The sequence below is a fragment of the Megalobrama amblycephala genome, linkage group LG7 (assembly GCF_018812025.1).
Source record: "Megalobrama amblycephala isolate DHTTF-2021 linkage group LG7, ASM1881202v1, whole genome shotgun sequence".
Taxonomy (NCBI): Eukaryota; Metazoa; Chordata; class Actinopteri; order Cypriniformes; family Xenocyprididae; genus Megalobrama; species Megalobrama amblycephala.
Window position 1 is genome coordinate 31,131,169 of NC_063050.1, and position 15,608 is coordinate 31,146,776.

A 15,608-nucleotide genomic window follows, 5' to 3' on the forward strand; every position below is an offset into this window, starting at 1 on the left:
ATAACCATAGCAATGGGTGGAACAAAATAATCTTGATGCTGTGTGTCAAATGATCTTTTTATGAAGTATTGGAGTGTAAATGTAAAAAATAATAGACCTCCCACTTTTGCTATGTAATGTATTACTTTGTTCATTTGTTCAAACTGGTCACTCAGTGACTTTTTACTTTTAAATGTACAGATATTTAAATATAAAATGGTTCTAAGCTCTTTCTTTTGTCATCTGTCCTGACAGAATTAATTATTTCATTTGTGAATGAATAGGATATGTTAATATTCCAAAATTTTTCTTTGGATTTATTGTGGATTTACTGTCAGTACTGTGCTCACAGTTCACATGGGTACAGTATTTTGTACTGTGGATACAGTGTTCATCCACCACCACCAAAGACCATTTCTGACCCAGGAAAAACCCTGTATTGTAAAATAGTTTTCATTGTATGTTTTCAGTTGACAGTGATCAGTCAGTGTTAATCAGTGTTAAGTATCTGTACTGCTTCATTTGGATCATCTCTGAATCCTTTGTCTGTAGTAGAATGTTTATTTTTCTTTCTTTACCTTGCTTTCAGGTGAGCCCTGAGAAGGACCAGTTATCAATGGACCATCAAGACGGTGTTAGACGGAGAAGGTAATAAAAACAGCATTGCATCATTTTAGAAAATGCTAGTCTAGTGAGAACTTTTTCACATAATCTTTGGGCCTGTTAACACCTGGTCATTTCATGTGTTTTTTACTGATTTGTTCAAACAATTTAATTTACACTTGGCCACATAAATGTGTCTGTACAGAATCAGGGGCCATATTCACAAAACATCTTAAGGCTAAAAGTAGCTCCTGACATGCCGATTTATGAGAAACTCTATAATCGGCGTGTCAGTCCTAATTTTTGCTCTTAAGAGTATTTCACAAAACATTTTAGTGCTAAAACTAGCTCCCAAATCTGTAAAAAGTTAGGAGTAGTCAAGAGGACTCCTAAATCACTAAGACCAAATCACAAACAATCCTAATGGCCGTTGATGCCAATCCGCCCAAAGACACTGAACACTATTGAGACAATAGCGATAGAGCCTGAACCTTTTCTTCATACATGTAATAAATATTTGGATTTATAGATTTGAATTTATGAAAAAATGCCAAAAATAAATCTATAATAAATAAATAAATAAATAAATAAAGTCCAATTACCTGTAGCAGTTGTTTTCACAAATTCACACTTACAAATAATTGAATAGAGTAAAAAACCAAGTGTAAAAAGTGTATTTGGCGTCCTGTTCAAGGCGGTCGAGGGCTCCGAGTTTGAAATTTAGCCCAAATCCATAGTTCTTCCTCATATCTCCACTGAGAGTGAGGAACGGGGTGGCGACGGGATGCAGAAAACGGTCGAGGAAACTATAGGTGAGATCGGCTCTAGTCAGTGTATATATACCTCCTCTCGAGCCAATTAGACCACTTGAACGCGCTCCTCCCAAACTTTGTTTATAAAACATCATTTGACGCTTGAATTCTGCAATCTCTCGAGATGCAGACATGTAAGAGGCTGACAATTAGCTGAATGTATACTAGTTTAATTGACCCTTCGCCAGGAGTTTGATTGACAAACAATCTAACCAATTATAACGCTAAATCCACCATTTTGTCCGACAAAGCAGTCAGGAGTTAGAAGATTAACCTCGGTGGACTTGAACTTGAAAAATGGTGTACTGATGTCTTTCTGTGTTTTAAACAACATTCCTTCTGATGTTCATTCATGTTTATTTGATGCTATAAATGAACTAGTAGAAGAGATGATCGATTCACGAGCCGCTTGAGCGGAGGCGCTACAGCGATCTGTCTTCAATTCCCGCGCTTTACGCAGATTTAACAGTATTCACATCATTAAAAGCTACCACTATGAGCTCCATTTTATTGATCATGAGCAACATCAGCACTGGTCAAATAATTTATTCTCACATCTTTTAATGAAGATGATTGTGTGTTGAGCGTTTTCGACTTTTTAAGTTTCATTTGAGGTATTTTGCACGTCAGCTTACTGAAGAGATACTCATCTGTTCATCTGCGCCAATGCATGCTGCAGTAATGCTGTCATATCTTTCTATAACATGCCTATAACACATTCTCACATGTTTATTATTTAGTATTTTTGGGAGGAGTAAAATGTATTATTGTATAAATGTATATATTGTTTTAGACTACGTCCAGAAGTGATTTGAGCGATCGGATTTAAATCCATCTCGAATGCGTTTCGGAGGGCATTTACACCTGGTCTTTTCATGATTGCATAGCAATCCATTCAGAGAAAATGCATGAAGTGACCAGGTGTAAACAGGTTTAAAAAAACCGTTTGAACCAAATGAGCTGAAAATATTTTTATATGCCTCATAATAGTGCTGGGCGGTATGACCAAAAATTTATATCACGGTATTTTTCAAAATTATATCGGTTTCACGGTATATGACGGTGTGTATATATATAAATCCCTATACATGACCGGGCGTTAACCACATTTTCTACTGGTTGAGAGAGGAAATACTGCAGTAGATTGACTAGAATGCCCTGTTTTACTGTCATGATGAGTGAATATTGTAGAAAAATTCTACACTAGAGTTAATACAGGTTTACAAAACCCCACAAAATGATGCTGTGGGGAGACAACAACCAATAAAACACAGACCTGCAACACACTCATTACAGACACATGAATATTAAAATATGACCATGGAGATAGAAAAAAAAAATGTTGAGGGCACCTTAAGCATTTTAATAATCTAACACTATATAACAACAAACTGCCAAAAATAGGGAGAAACTCGGAAGAACATTTAAACTGTCTAAGGATATTTTCAGTACATTTAAGAGCACTACAGTCTCTGAACAAATGACACACGTCAGTTTAACACAGAAAGAATAAAGCAAAGCAAAAGTTAAATTTTTGACCATTCTTCTTTGTATTGTCTTCTGTGTAGCAGAATAACCCATCGTGTCATCGCGGTCGTGATCAGACATAGCCTACAGTTCAGTGTCCTTTGCATAACGTTACATTTCATTTGAAGAAGACGTGATGAAATATGTGCGCATACACGCTGCTGGTTCATGTTTACAGCACTAGAGTACATGAAATAGGTCCATAAAAAACGTAAACATGCTCGCTCCGGTCTATATAATATGATCCATGTGGAGAAAGTTGTTTATCTCATCACGGCGCTCCGCGCAGAAACCGCTCTATCTCGCGCGTCGCGTGTTGGTTGAATTCTCAGCTGTAATCAAGGACTGAATCCGAAATCGCCCCCTATAACCTCAAATAGGGCATTATTTGAGGCGACAGCCATTTGTAGTGGCGTCCGAAACCATAGTGGACGTTATTGAGTGCACTCAATCAATCCCACAATGCACCACAATGAGTGTACAGCCGATGCACACACAACGGCTGTCCGAATTCACTCACTCGTTTTCATTCACTCTTTCAAGTGAATAATATAAGTGGATAACGTAGGGAATAGTGAATGAGGCTTTAGGGGGTGATTTCGGACTTGCTGTGATGCGATCTCAGCTGTGCTCTCACTACAGTGCAACAGTGAAACGGGACCCTCTCAAACAGTGACGCTGCGCCGCGTTCTGAACGTTGGTTAAGCGACACATACCGGTATTGCGGTATCATCAAAATTCATATCATAACAATATAAATACCGGTATTCGGTATGAACCAGTATAGTGCCCAGCACTACCTCATAATAAGATAAATTTTGGTCTTTGTGATTTGTTTCATTGCTTTGGCAAAGCATTTCAAACAAACTAAAATCAACAGCACGATGTGGCTTTGTGCCCTTATCAAATTGCAAAAGCTGATAATTTATTAAGACTGTAGTCCGTTGCGCTCCCCGTTTCAAAGTGGAGAGCACACTTTGCTCACTCGATCATCCCGTGATCCGGTGTTTTCCACGTCTCAGTTCACAGGGAATGAATGTAGTGAACTCTATCTCAGCATGTGCCTTGAGTTTAACATGCATTTGGGAACGCAACGAGCACCAGTTACACATTTCACATTCGCATTATTTACAAAATTTGTGTGGCCAGTTGTTTCAAGTATTTCACCTGATTTCATCTGAATAAGATGCATTTATAAACCTGTTTTCACTGAAACAGCTTAAGCGAAGAAATGAAGACAAAAGTATTGTAATGTCGTATTGTAAAATAATTTTTCATTTACAGTAGTAGTATATTTCTGTCTTGGCAATAATTCTAATAATAGTCATCTAAAAGTATTAGTTATTATTATTATTATTATTATTTTTATTTATTATTAAACAGCATAAAGTTTCATAAATTACTTTTGAAAACAGGTTAAACCAAAGACGTTCTTGTGTTTTAAAATTCTGTTTTTCTTCAAGATGAGATCAGTATGATGGATCCTGATGAAAGCGTTTCTCAGGATGTTGTTCCTGCTGGAGCTGCGCAGGCGTCTCCAGTAATGCTGGTATGTGTTAACTAACAGGTTTATGTTTATTATTATTTTAACCCATTATTATTTTAGATTATTGCCATAAATACAATGCATAGATACAATTATATATTTATAGTTCAACTTTACATTTGTATTTTCACGAAAGAAAAATGGTTTTAAGCCAGTTATTTATATCTATTGCTGTAGTGTGTCAGTAGGAAATATCAGTTTATATTTCCAAACATTCCTTTTGCCATTAATTGTAATAATTAATGAGCAATAATCAGTTATTATATACAGAGATTTTTGCACTTATATAGTGCAACTTTTCTATAAGAATATTATTGGAATCAGGGTTGCACCAACATTGTAAATCTGGTTGATACAAATGAGTTTATCATTTTCGTTGGTAAAACACTTGGAGATGTTTAAAGGGATAGTTCACCCAAAAATGAAAATTTGATCTTTATCTGCTTACCCCCAGCACAGCCAAGATGTAGGTGACTTTGTTTCTTCAGTCGAACACAAATGATGATTTTTAACTCCAACCATTGCCGTCTGACAGCTGTATAATGGGTGTCAATGGGAGCACAATTTATGAGTCAAAAAACATGCACAGACAAATCCATATTAAACCCTGCAGCTCGTGACGACACATTGATGTCCTGAGACACGAAACTATTGGTTTGTGTGAGAAACCGAACAGTATTTATATCATTTTTTACCTCTAATACACCATGTCCAACTGCATTCAGCACTCGGTTAGTGAGGTCTGATCGCGCTCTGACAACAGCAGTGATGTCTCGAGCATATACTTCAATGAGTGCCTAGACATTCACTTCCGCTGTTAGACTGCGATCAGACCTCACTGGTGTATTAGAGGTAAAAAATGATATAAATACTGTTCGGTTTCTCGCACAAACCGATCTTTTCGTGTCTTAGGACATAAATGTTCCGTCACGAGCCGCAGGGTTTCATTTGAATTTGTCTATGTATATGTTTTGACTCTTATAAATTGTGTTTCCATTGACACCCATTATACAGCTGTCAGACTGCAACGGTTGGAGGTAAAAATCATCATCATTTGTGTTCGACTGAAGAAACAAAGTCACCTACATTTTGGCTGCGCTGGGGGTAAGCAGATAAACATCACATTTTCATTTTTGGGTGAACTATCCCTTTAACAGGCTGATAACATTTAATCTCCAGAATAATATTTTGTGTCACATGAAATTTTATTTTTAGATATCAGGTGTATAACCAGTTTTAAGTTCTAGGTATTTGAGAGTTAAATCTTAGTTTCCTGATCAGTATATAACTGATTTCTTGCAGATGTTCAGAAGATGCCCATTTGGAAAACTGCTGAGTTTGTCAAGGTACCTGAGGTTTAAATTAGAGTATGGCCATCATTGTAAGTACATGAGCTCTCAAAGAGTGGGAGCTTAATAAAGTATGTATTCATCTGTACAGAGAATGAGAGTTCGGCAGAAATTAAAAAACGGAAAGGAAAAGGACAAAAGGTTTGCTGGTCAGATGCTGAAGTTACAGCTGTAATTGATCATTTTAAGGCACATATGACCAAAGGAAAATTGTGGACAAAACACAAGAGATTTTGTAAGAAATCAAGGAATTAGCTTGAAAAGAAAAGCACAAAATAAGTGATGTTACATTGTGTCTCATTTGATGCTGTTCTGTAAGGATTATTATTTTAGTTGTTGGTTATGTTAGTTTCATTCTATAGCATGAATATACTAAGACTTCACTCTGTAAATCTCTAAAGTTTAACTGTTCTTTAAAGCAGTAGTTTGTCACAAAAACATGACAATTTAATATTCAACATTATTATTGATCTGACTGCATTGACACTATTGTATGAGAACTGAACTGAGCTGGACGATGACATGACTGTTGTCTCCAGATCTGCTGCTGCTGTATAGATGAAGTGAACTAAATTAATAACTGATGAGTTTTACAACGTAATTGAATCAACACTGAACTGACTCGGGCTGAACAATGACACGATACTCTTCTAGAGCTGCTGTACAGCCCAAACAATCTTTGTTGAACAATGTTCCTGTTATGAGGGCTGCTTTGAAACAATATGTAGTTTAAAAAGCGCTTTATAAATAAAGGTGACTTGACTTGACTCAACAATTCTGTTCACATTTTTTCAAAGTTTTGAATGGTTGCCATTTCAATATGTCAAAACAGTAATGATGCTGTATGCTTTCTGAAAAATTACACAGTTGTGCATGTGTTATCGACCTAGTTTTTTAGTTGTGGATTTCATTTTCCCCTTAAAATGGCATTCCATGATGGTATTACATGGTTAAAACCGGAAAAACTCAATGTTTATGTTGTTATTTTAAGTCATAATTAAAGTACTTCTAATACACACTGGTCCCTGTAATGTTGGAGTGTGTCAGGTGTGTATTGTATTGAGGATCAGGTACTCATTAATCACCTCAGTCTTGCTAATACACCATATCGTCAGGTTTGTGTGTTGTGTGTGGTCATGTACCATTAAACACACTAGTCCCTGTAATGTTGGAGTGTGTCAGTTGTGTATTGTGTTTAAGATCAGGTACTCATTAATCACCTCAGTCTTGGTAATACACCATGTCGTCAGGTTTGTGTGTTGTGTGTGGTCATGTACCATTAAACACACTGGTCCCTGTAATGTTGGAGTGTGTCAGGTGTGTATTGTATTGAGGAACCGGTACTCATTAATCACCTCAGTCTTAATAATACACCATGTCGTCAGGTTTGTGTGTTGTGTGTGGTCATGTACCATTAAACACATCCGTCCTTATAATGTTGGAGTGTGTCAGGTGTGTATTGTGTTTAAGATCAGGTACTCATTAATCACCTCAGTCTTAGTAATACACCATATCGTCAGGTTTGTGTGTTGTGTGTGGTCATGTACCTGTAAAACACACTAGTCCCTGTAATCCAGAGAAATGACATGTTTTGTGTATTGTACAATAGGTGTCCTCATAAATCAGGTTGTACCCAAAAATCACAATTATGTCATAGGCGGGAACATTTTAGGATGGGCGGGAATGTCCTTGTATACCACTGATATATCAGGTTGTCATATTTTCCATTCTGTTGTGTGTAAAGAAACTTTAAAGCCAGATTTGTGATCTGCAGATCAAAACAAAATTTTTGATAGTTTTATCATCACTGTAGGGCATCGGGAAAGGTCCCCCTAAACCACAATCCTACTGTGTCCCCCTAAACCACACAAAGTCCTGTGTGTGTGTGTGTCAAAGTGTGTGTTCACTGTGTGTGTGTGTGTGTGTGTGTGTTGTGTTCACTACTGTGTGTGTGTGTGTGTGTGTGTGTGTTCACTACTGTGTGTGTGTGTGTGTGTGTGTGTGTGTGTGTGTGTTCACTACTGTGTGTGTGTGTGTGTGTGTGTGTGTGTGTGTGTTCACTACTGTGTGTGTGTGTGTGTGTGTGTGTGTGTTCACTACTGTGTGTGTGTGTGTGTGTTCACTACTGTGTGTGTGTGTGTGTGTGTGTGTTCACTACTGTGTGTGTGTGTGTGTGTGTGTGTGTGTGTGTGTTCACTACTGTGTGTGTGTGTGTGTGTGTGTGTGTGTGTGTGTGTGTGTGTGTGTGTTCACTACTGTGTGTGTGTGTGTGTGTGTGTGTGTGTGTGTTCACTACTGTGTGTGTGTGTGTGTGTGTGTGTGTGTGTGTGTGTGTTCACTACTGTGTGTGTGTGTGTGTGTGTGTGTGTGTGTGTGTGTGTGTGTTCACTACTGTGTGTGTGTGTGTGTTCACTACTGTGTGTGTGTGTGTGTGTGTGTGTGTGTGTGTGTGTGTGTGTGTTCACTACTGTGTGTGTGTGTGTGTGTGTGTGTGTGTGTGTGTGTGTGTGTGTGTGTGTGTGTGTTCACTACTGTGTGTGTGTGTGTGTGTGTGTGTGTGTGTGTGTGTGTTCACTACTGTGTGTGTGTGTGTGTGTGTGTGTGTGTGTGTGTGTGTGTTCACTACTGTGTGTGTGTGTGTGTGTGTGTGTGTGTGTTCACTACTGTGTGTGTGTGTTCACTACTGTGTGTGTGTGTGTGTGTGTTCACTACTGTGTGTGTGTGTGTGTGTGTGTGTGTGTGTTCACTACTGTGTGTGTGTGTGTGTGTGTGTGTGTGTGTGTTCACTACTGTGTGTGTGTGTGTGTGTGTGTGTTCACTACTGTGTGTGTGTGTGTGTGTGTGTGTGTGTGTTCACTACTGTGTGTGTGTGTGTGTGTGTGTGTGTTCACTACTGTGTGTGTGTGTGTGTGTGTGTGTGTGTGTTCACTACTGTGTGTGTGTGTGTGTGTGTGTGTGTGTGTGTTCACTACTGTGTGTGTGTGTGTGTGTGTGTGTGTGTGTGTTCACTACTGTGTGTGTGTGTGTGTGTGTGTTCACTACTGTGTGTGTGTGTGTGTGTGTTCACTACTGTGTGTGTGTGTGTGTTCACTACTGTGTGTGTGTGTGTGTGTGTGTGTGTGTGTGTGTGTGTGTGTTCACTACTGTGTGTGTGTGTTCACTACTGTGTGTGTGTGTTCACTACTGTGTGTGTGTGTGTGTGTGTGTGTGTGTGTGTGTGTGTGTGTTCACTACTGTGTGTGTGTGTGTGTGTGTGTGTGTGTGTGTTCACTACTGTGTGTGTGTGTGTGTGTGTGTGTGTGTGTGTGTGTTCACTACTGTGTGTGTGTGTGTGTGTGTGTGTGTGTGTGTGTGTGTGTGTGTGTGTGTGTGTGTGTTCACTACTGTGTGTGTGTGTGTGTGTGTGTGTGTGTGTGTGTGTGTGTGTGTGTGTGTGTGTGTGTGTGTGTGTGTGTGTGTGTGTGTGTGTGTGTGTTCACTACTGTGTGTGTGTGTGTGTGTGTGTGTGTGTGTGTGTGTGTGTGTGTTCACTACTGTGTGTGTGTGTGTGTGTGTGTGTGTGTGTGTGTGTTCACTACTGTGTGTGTGTGTGTGTGTGTGTGTGTGTGTGTGTGTGTGTGTGTGTGTGTGTGTGTGTGTGTGTGTGTGTGTGTGTGTGTGTGTGTGTTCACTACTGTGTGTGTGTGTGTGTGTGTGTGTGTGTGTGTGTGTGTGTGTGTGTGTGTGTGTGTGTGTGTGTGTGTGTGTGTGTGTGTGTGTTCACTACTGTGTGTGTGTGTGTGTGTGTGTGTGTGTGTGTGTGTGTGTGTGTGTGTTCACTACTGTGTGTGTGTGTGTTCACTACTGTGTGTGTGTGTGTTCACTACTGTGTGTGTGTGTGTGTGTTCACTACTGTGTGTGTGTGTGTGTGTGTTCACTACTGTGTGTGTGTGTGTGTGTGTGTGTGTGTGTGTGTGTGTGTGTTCACTACTGTGTGTGTGTGTGTTCACTACTGTGTGTGTGTGTGTTCACTACTGTGTGTGTGTGTGTGTGTGTTCACTACTGTGTGTGTGTGTGTGTGTGTTCACTACTGTGTGTGTGTGTGTGTGTGTGTGTGTGTGTGTGTGTGTTCACTACTGTGTGTGTGTGTGTGTGTGTGTGTGTGTGTGTGTGTGTGTGTTCACTACTGTGTGTGTGTGTGTGTGTGTGTGTGTGTGTGTGTGTGTGTGTGTGTGTGTGTGTGTGTGTGTGTGTGTTCACTACTGTGTGTGTGTGTGTGTGTGTGTGTGTGTGTGTGTGTGTGTGTGTGTTCACTACTGTGTGTGTGTGTGTGTGTGTGTGTGTGTGTGTGTTCACTACTGTGTGTGTGTGTGTGTGTGTTCACTACTGTGTGTGTGTGTGTGTGTGTGTGTGTGTGTGTGTGTGTTCACTACTGTGTGTGTGTGTGTGTGTGTGTGTGTGTGTGTGTGTCGTTCACTACTGTGTGTGTGTGTGTGTGTGTGTGTTCACTACTGTGTGTGTGTGTGTGTGTGTGTGTGTGTGTGTGTTCACTACTGTGTGTGTGTGTGTGTGTGTGTGTGTGTGTGTGTGTGTGTGTGTGTGTGTGTGTGTTCACTACTGTGTGTGTGTGTGTGTGTGTGTGTTCACTACTGTGTGTGTGTGTTCACTACTGTGTGTGTGTGTGTTCACTACTGTGTGTGTGTGTGTGTGTTCACTACTGTGTGTGTGTGTGTGTGTGTGTGTTCACTACTGTGTGTGTGTGTGTGTTCACTACTGTGTGTGTGTGTGTGTGTGTGTGTGTGTGTGTGTGTGTGTGTGTGTGTGTGTTCACTACTGTGTGTGTGTGTGTTCACTACTGTGTGTGTGTGTGTGTTCACTACTGTGTGTGTGTGTGTGTGTGTTCACTACTGTGTGTGTGTGTGTGTGTGTTCACTACTGTGTGTGTGTGTGTGTGTGTGTGTTCACTACTGTGTGTGTGTGTGTGTTCACTACTGTGTGTGTGTGTGTGTGTGTGTGTGTGTTCACTACTGTGTGTGTGTGTGTGTTCACTACTGTGTGTCTGTGTGTGTTCACTACTGTGTGTCTGTGTGTGTTCACTACTGTGTGTCTGTGTGTGTTCACTACTGTCTGTGTGTGTTCACTACTGTGTGTGCACTACTGTGTGTGTGTGTTCACTACTGTGTGTGTGTGTTCACTACTGTGTGTGTGTGTGTGTGTGTGTGTGTGTGTGTGTGTGTGTGTGTGTGCACTACTGTGTGTGTGTGTGTGTGCTCTACTGTGTGTGTGTGTGTGTGTGTGTGTGTGTGTGTGTGTTCTACTGTGTGTGTGTGTGTGTGTGTGTTGTAGGGAAAACACCCTAGGAAGTAAAATTAGCTCAAATGAAATATTTATAGGGAATTATAAAGAGTTGTTTAGATTACGACCGAGCAACTGAGTCGTCCAGCGTTCATTTGCTCGAGCCGTAATAAGCTCTTGTATCGTGAAAACACTGATTAAGCACGGTAACCTTTTAAGATCACAGTTTAAGACATTAAATCATAAAGCACATAATACAAGACACTTTCTTTTAAAATCTACAAGAGATTTTATTTATTCTAACACAAGCTAATCTACCACGAACACACACATACATACATACATACATACATACATTCATACGCGTTGCAGTAAGACAGGAAGTGAGAGAGAAAGAGTTTAGGAGAGAGAGAGAGAGAGAGTGTGATATGATGAATTCCTAGCAAAGTTATGCTTTTCAGAAGATCTGACCTGAACGAACCATGAATCATTAAATGCACCAGTTCAGTTTTAATCTGGAGGTACTTGCTTGCGTCGACTTTGAATGTGAATATCCCTCGTTGGCGTGTAAAGAAGAGTTTTCCAAGTCGATGAGTTGTCGCAGGGTATTCAAGGTCCGTGTTGCGTTCGGTAGAACCCAATCACGTTTGAGCTTGCTGAAAATTTAAAGGGAAGTCTCTTTGTCGCTGGAGTTAAAGTTGAAGCGGCAGAAGTCGTTGGTTGAACTTTGTGCGAAACTTAGAACACGAGACTTTCAACGGAAAAGAAAATTAAAGAAAGAAAAGAAAAGTGAGTGGAAGTTGGATGGCTTGAAATGAGCTGCTTTTCTGTTCTTCTTGTTACTCCATTGTTCTTGGTACTCTGGTCATGGCTGACCGGTTCTTTCTTCTGTTGCTCTGTTTTCCTTGACCAGAACTAACCCACTCCTTCTATCTGGCAATGACAATTTAAACTTAGTTGTTTGTCACACCTCTGAGGAGTTTTGGCCAATCAGACATCGTCCTGTTTCAAAAGGGCCTTTCTCTGCCCCCAATAACACATAGGTGTTACATCCTGTTTCTGCTTCAGCAGAGTGTCATTTTAACATAATTTCTATTAAATGGAATACAATACATTTTAAACAGATTTCATTCAAGTCAGGATAGAGGAAAGATGAAAAGAAATAAATCAAGTCCAAATAAGGCATACTTTCAGTCATTCAGTCAAGAGTTAACATATTTACATGAATTGTGAGTGTTCTAAAGCCTAACTGTTTACAGGTAGTACTTGTGGACACATAATGCAAAATGTATGTAGTTAAAAGATGTTTGATAAGTCCATTAAAATTGTTGGAACAATTTCGAAGCAGTTTTATTTGTAGAACAGTCTCTGTTGAGTTTTCTGTGAGGTTAGGTCTTTTAGAGAACAAATGGGGCCTGCATTGTTTCCTCTGTTTCTTTGATCTGGGTGATCAAAGAATCTTATCTTCCTGGTGACCATTTGGTTTGTCACTCCTCCTGCTATCAGGAGCGTGGGGTGTCATAAAATGAATCCGCCTGGGTTTACTCCGCAGACGAGCTGGAGTCGGAACTTGATTCTGAATTAGGATTATGTTTAAAAGAATCATCTGAATGATTCAATTGTCTGGTTCATCCACAGTTCCTACAGTGTGTTCTACTGTGTGTGTGTGTGTGTGTGTTCTACTGTGTGTGTGTGTGTGTGTGTGTGTGTGTGTGTGTGTGTTCTACTGTGTGTGTGTGTGTGTGTTCTACTGTGTGTGTGTGTGTGTGTTCTACTGTGTGTGTGTGTGTGTGTTCTACTGTGTGTGTGTGTGTGTGTTCACTACTGTGTGTGTGTGTGTGTGTGTGTGTGTGTGGGTGTGTGCACTTGGATGGGTTAAATGCAGAGCATAAATTCCGAGTAGTGCTGGGCAGTTTGACCAAAAATCTTTCTAAGATTCTTGGGGTTTCACTGTATTTCACATTTATTTTGGCATATTTTACTGTCAGGAGTACAGTGAATATATATTACATAATTGCTAACAATTTAGTTTAAAATGTAATTAAGTCAATTTAATTTAATTAATAAGTAGGCTATGTTTTTATTGTGCAATTTCTGTAATTTCAGTGAAGACCTTTGAGTTTGTCTATTTTAATAAATTAAAATAGGTATTGTTATTATCTCTATTAATCAAAGTACACTTTATTGTACAATAGTAATATTCTGTTATTTCAAGTTATACCAAACTTTTATTTTGACGGTCGTGAAGACCTTTGACTTTCTGTTAGGGCTGCACGATTAATCGCATGAGATTGCCATGCGTGTCTCGTCAGTAAAGCCGGTTCTGTGATTAGCGGTAAATGTCCATCACCTGCTTTCAAATGGAGCGGCACTTAATATACAGAGCCGTAGTTCGTGGACAAGCTACGCAATATCGCGTTCATAATCGAAGGCGATTCATCTGCGATTATGAACGCGATATTGCGTAGCTTGTGTAGCATTGTATTTCAATGTAATCAAAGTCAAGCAGTAGTGTTGTCACGGTACCAAAATTCCAGTAGTCGGTACCGGGTGTGTCTCATACGTCCTGAAAAGTGAAGCTGCGGGCTCTCTGATCGCCCCCTGGTGGCTGGATGCAGTACAGGTCATAAACCCCGCCCTCTCAATGCAGTCGAATGAGACTTCAGTGAAAACTTAAAAATAAATTCTGCTTCAAATAAAATTTTCCAAAAGATGGTTTTGGTCATTTAAGGTAGTTATCACGCTGATATATATTCAATTGTTTGTTTTTGTGATAATTTAGATTTTAGCTAGCAATTTGATGCTATAAAAACAGGTCATGTCGTCATGATTCGCAGTTGATTGACAGCTTGTCTGAGGGCTGTCGGAGCTTTGAGGGGAGATTGAAGATGTATAACTAACTATTAATTTTCGATTTCTTTGTTATTTAACACCAACAAAATGAGCTGTTCAGCAGTAAACTCTCCTAACTGACCTACGGGATCTGACGGATCACTGAACTTTTTTTCTGTAACATTAAATGTGGGCTTCATAAGCCATTTAATAAATGTTATTAGTTAAGATAACACACCTAATGTTAACCATGTCGGGAAAAAGCAGGTAATCGTTATCTGGCAGTTACTTATTATTTTTATGGGTATAAAATAATAATTAGCAGGACAAAACTAATGATAGCCTACTCTAATTACAGCAATCGATCTCCTGTAACGTTAGTTGAACTTGATTTAAAATGGCAGGACCGTTTCTGACGATTTAGAGTTGTTTCTAGTGGCATATATTATATTGAGTTTATCTACTGAATTTGCTGCTTCAAAAATATTATTGCTCTAGAAACAGAATAGCCTATTATTTTATAGGTAGAATTTTAAATTGTGTATAATTTTTATAGTCTATTTAAAATACATCAATGATGACGCAGTCGTCTGGGCGGAAGTTTGATACCGCGACTCCGCCTGCGGGCTCCACTGACGATTCCTTCTGCGCATGCCCAGGCTCCAAACTTTTTTTTTTTTTGGCGTATTGCGTAACATGTCAGCGCCCATTCGTCGGCCCATTTTGGCTTCAGTTCATTACAATGGAAGGAAGCGGCGTTGCGTCGTCCATCTGTTTTTACAGTCTATAGTCGGTACCGACTAATTTTACGATTCTCGGTACCTATTTCGGTACCACAGCAAAATCTATTGGAACTATTTAACTATTTTATATGGCCTATTTTAAAAACATTAAATATGATTTGGAGTGTGTGTGTGTGTGTGTGTGTATATATGTATGTATATATATATATATATATATATATATATATATATATATATATATATATATATATATATATATATATATATATAATGCTACCTCAATGAAATAAATTTTAAAAAGGAAACAAAATTAATAAATAAATGCTCAAACATCCATTTTGTACTGTTGAAAAAACCAGCATATGCTGGTAAGGTAGGTTTTGAAGCTGTATGCTGGTCAAGTGCTGGTCCTAAACTGGTCCATGCTAGTCCTAAGCTGGTCCTGGACCAGCATAAACCAGCTCAAACCACCATACCAGCTTCAAAACCTATCTTACCAGCATATGCTCATTTTTTCAACAGGGGTAACAGAAGTACGTGTTTATTTTAGCTATTTCGTCAGTGAAACAACACACTACAGCCTGTAAAACTATGAAATAAATATAGATAAATAATGGTAACCTAAATAATAAGAAAGCTAAATATTATTTCAAAAAGCATTCGTTTTTTTTTTTATTTCCACACAAAGATGCGTCATATAGCCAAAGTCCCGTTATTATAGTCTTTGATATAGCCTACCGCTCTACGCTTTGAGAGGGATGTGGGACACGAGCAAGAAAGAGACCATTTCTCTTTAATAATATCTTGATGTTCTCCTGATGTTACAAGCAACTGACACTTGTTGTAAAAGGTCTGAAGAGCGAGGTTTATCTTTAGACATTCAGGCTATGTTTGATTTTGCGCTGCCAGACAAAGCGAAAGTAAAAATCAATATAAAGATTTT

At 39.2% G+C, this 15,608-nt stretch overlaps 1 protein-coding gene across 8 annotated transcripts in view; it reads left to right on the forward strand.

Moving 5' to 3' along the window:
- The window catches only part of LOC125272290 (vang-like protein 1), a 153,324-nt gene that overhangs the window by 7,947 nt on the left and 129,769 nt on the right, over positions 1-15,608 (forward strand). For 7 of the 8 annotated variants that reach the window (XR_007185805.1, XM_048197039.1, XM_048197038.1 and 4 more), the window contains 3 exons: positions 569-627; positions 4,385-4,470; positions 5,770-5,813. The gene's annotated coding sequence lies outside the window, so the exon portion shown is untranslated. Of the gene's footprint in view, positions 1-568; positions 628-4,384; positions 4,471-5,769; positions 5,814-5,907; positions 6,584-15,608 lie in introns of those variants that run through there. The other variant, XR_007185804.1, reaches the window with a different exon arrangement.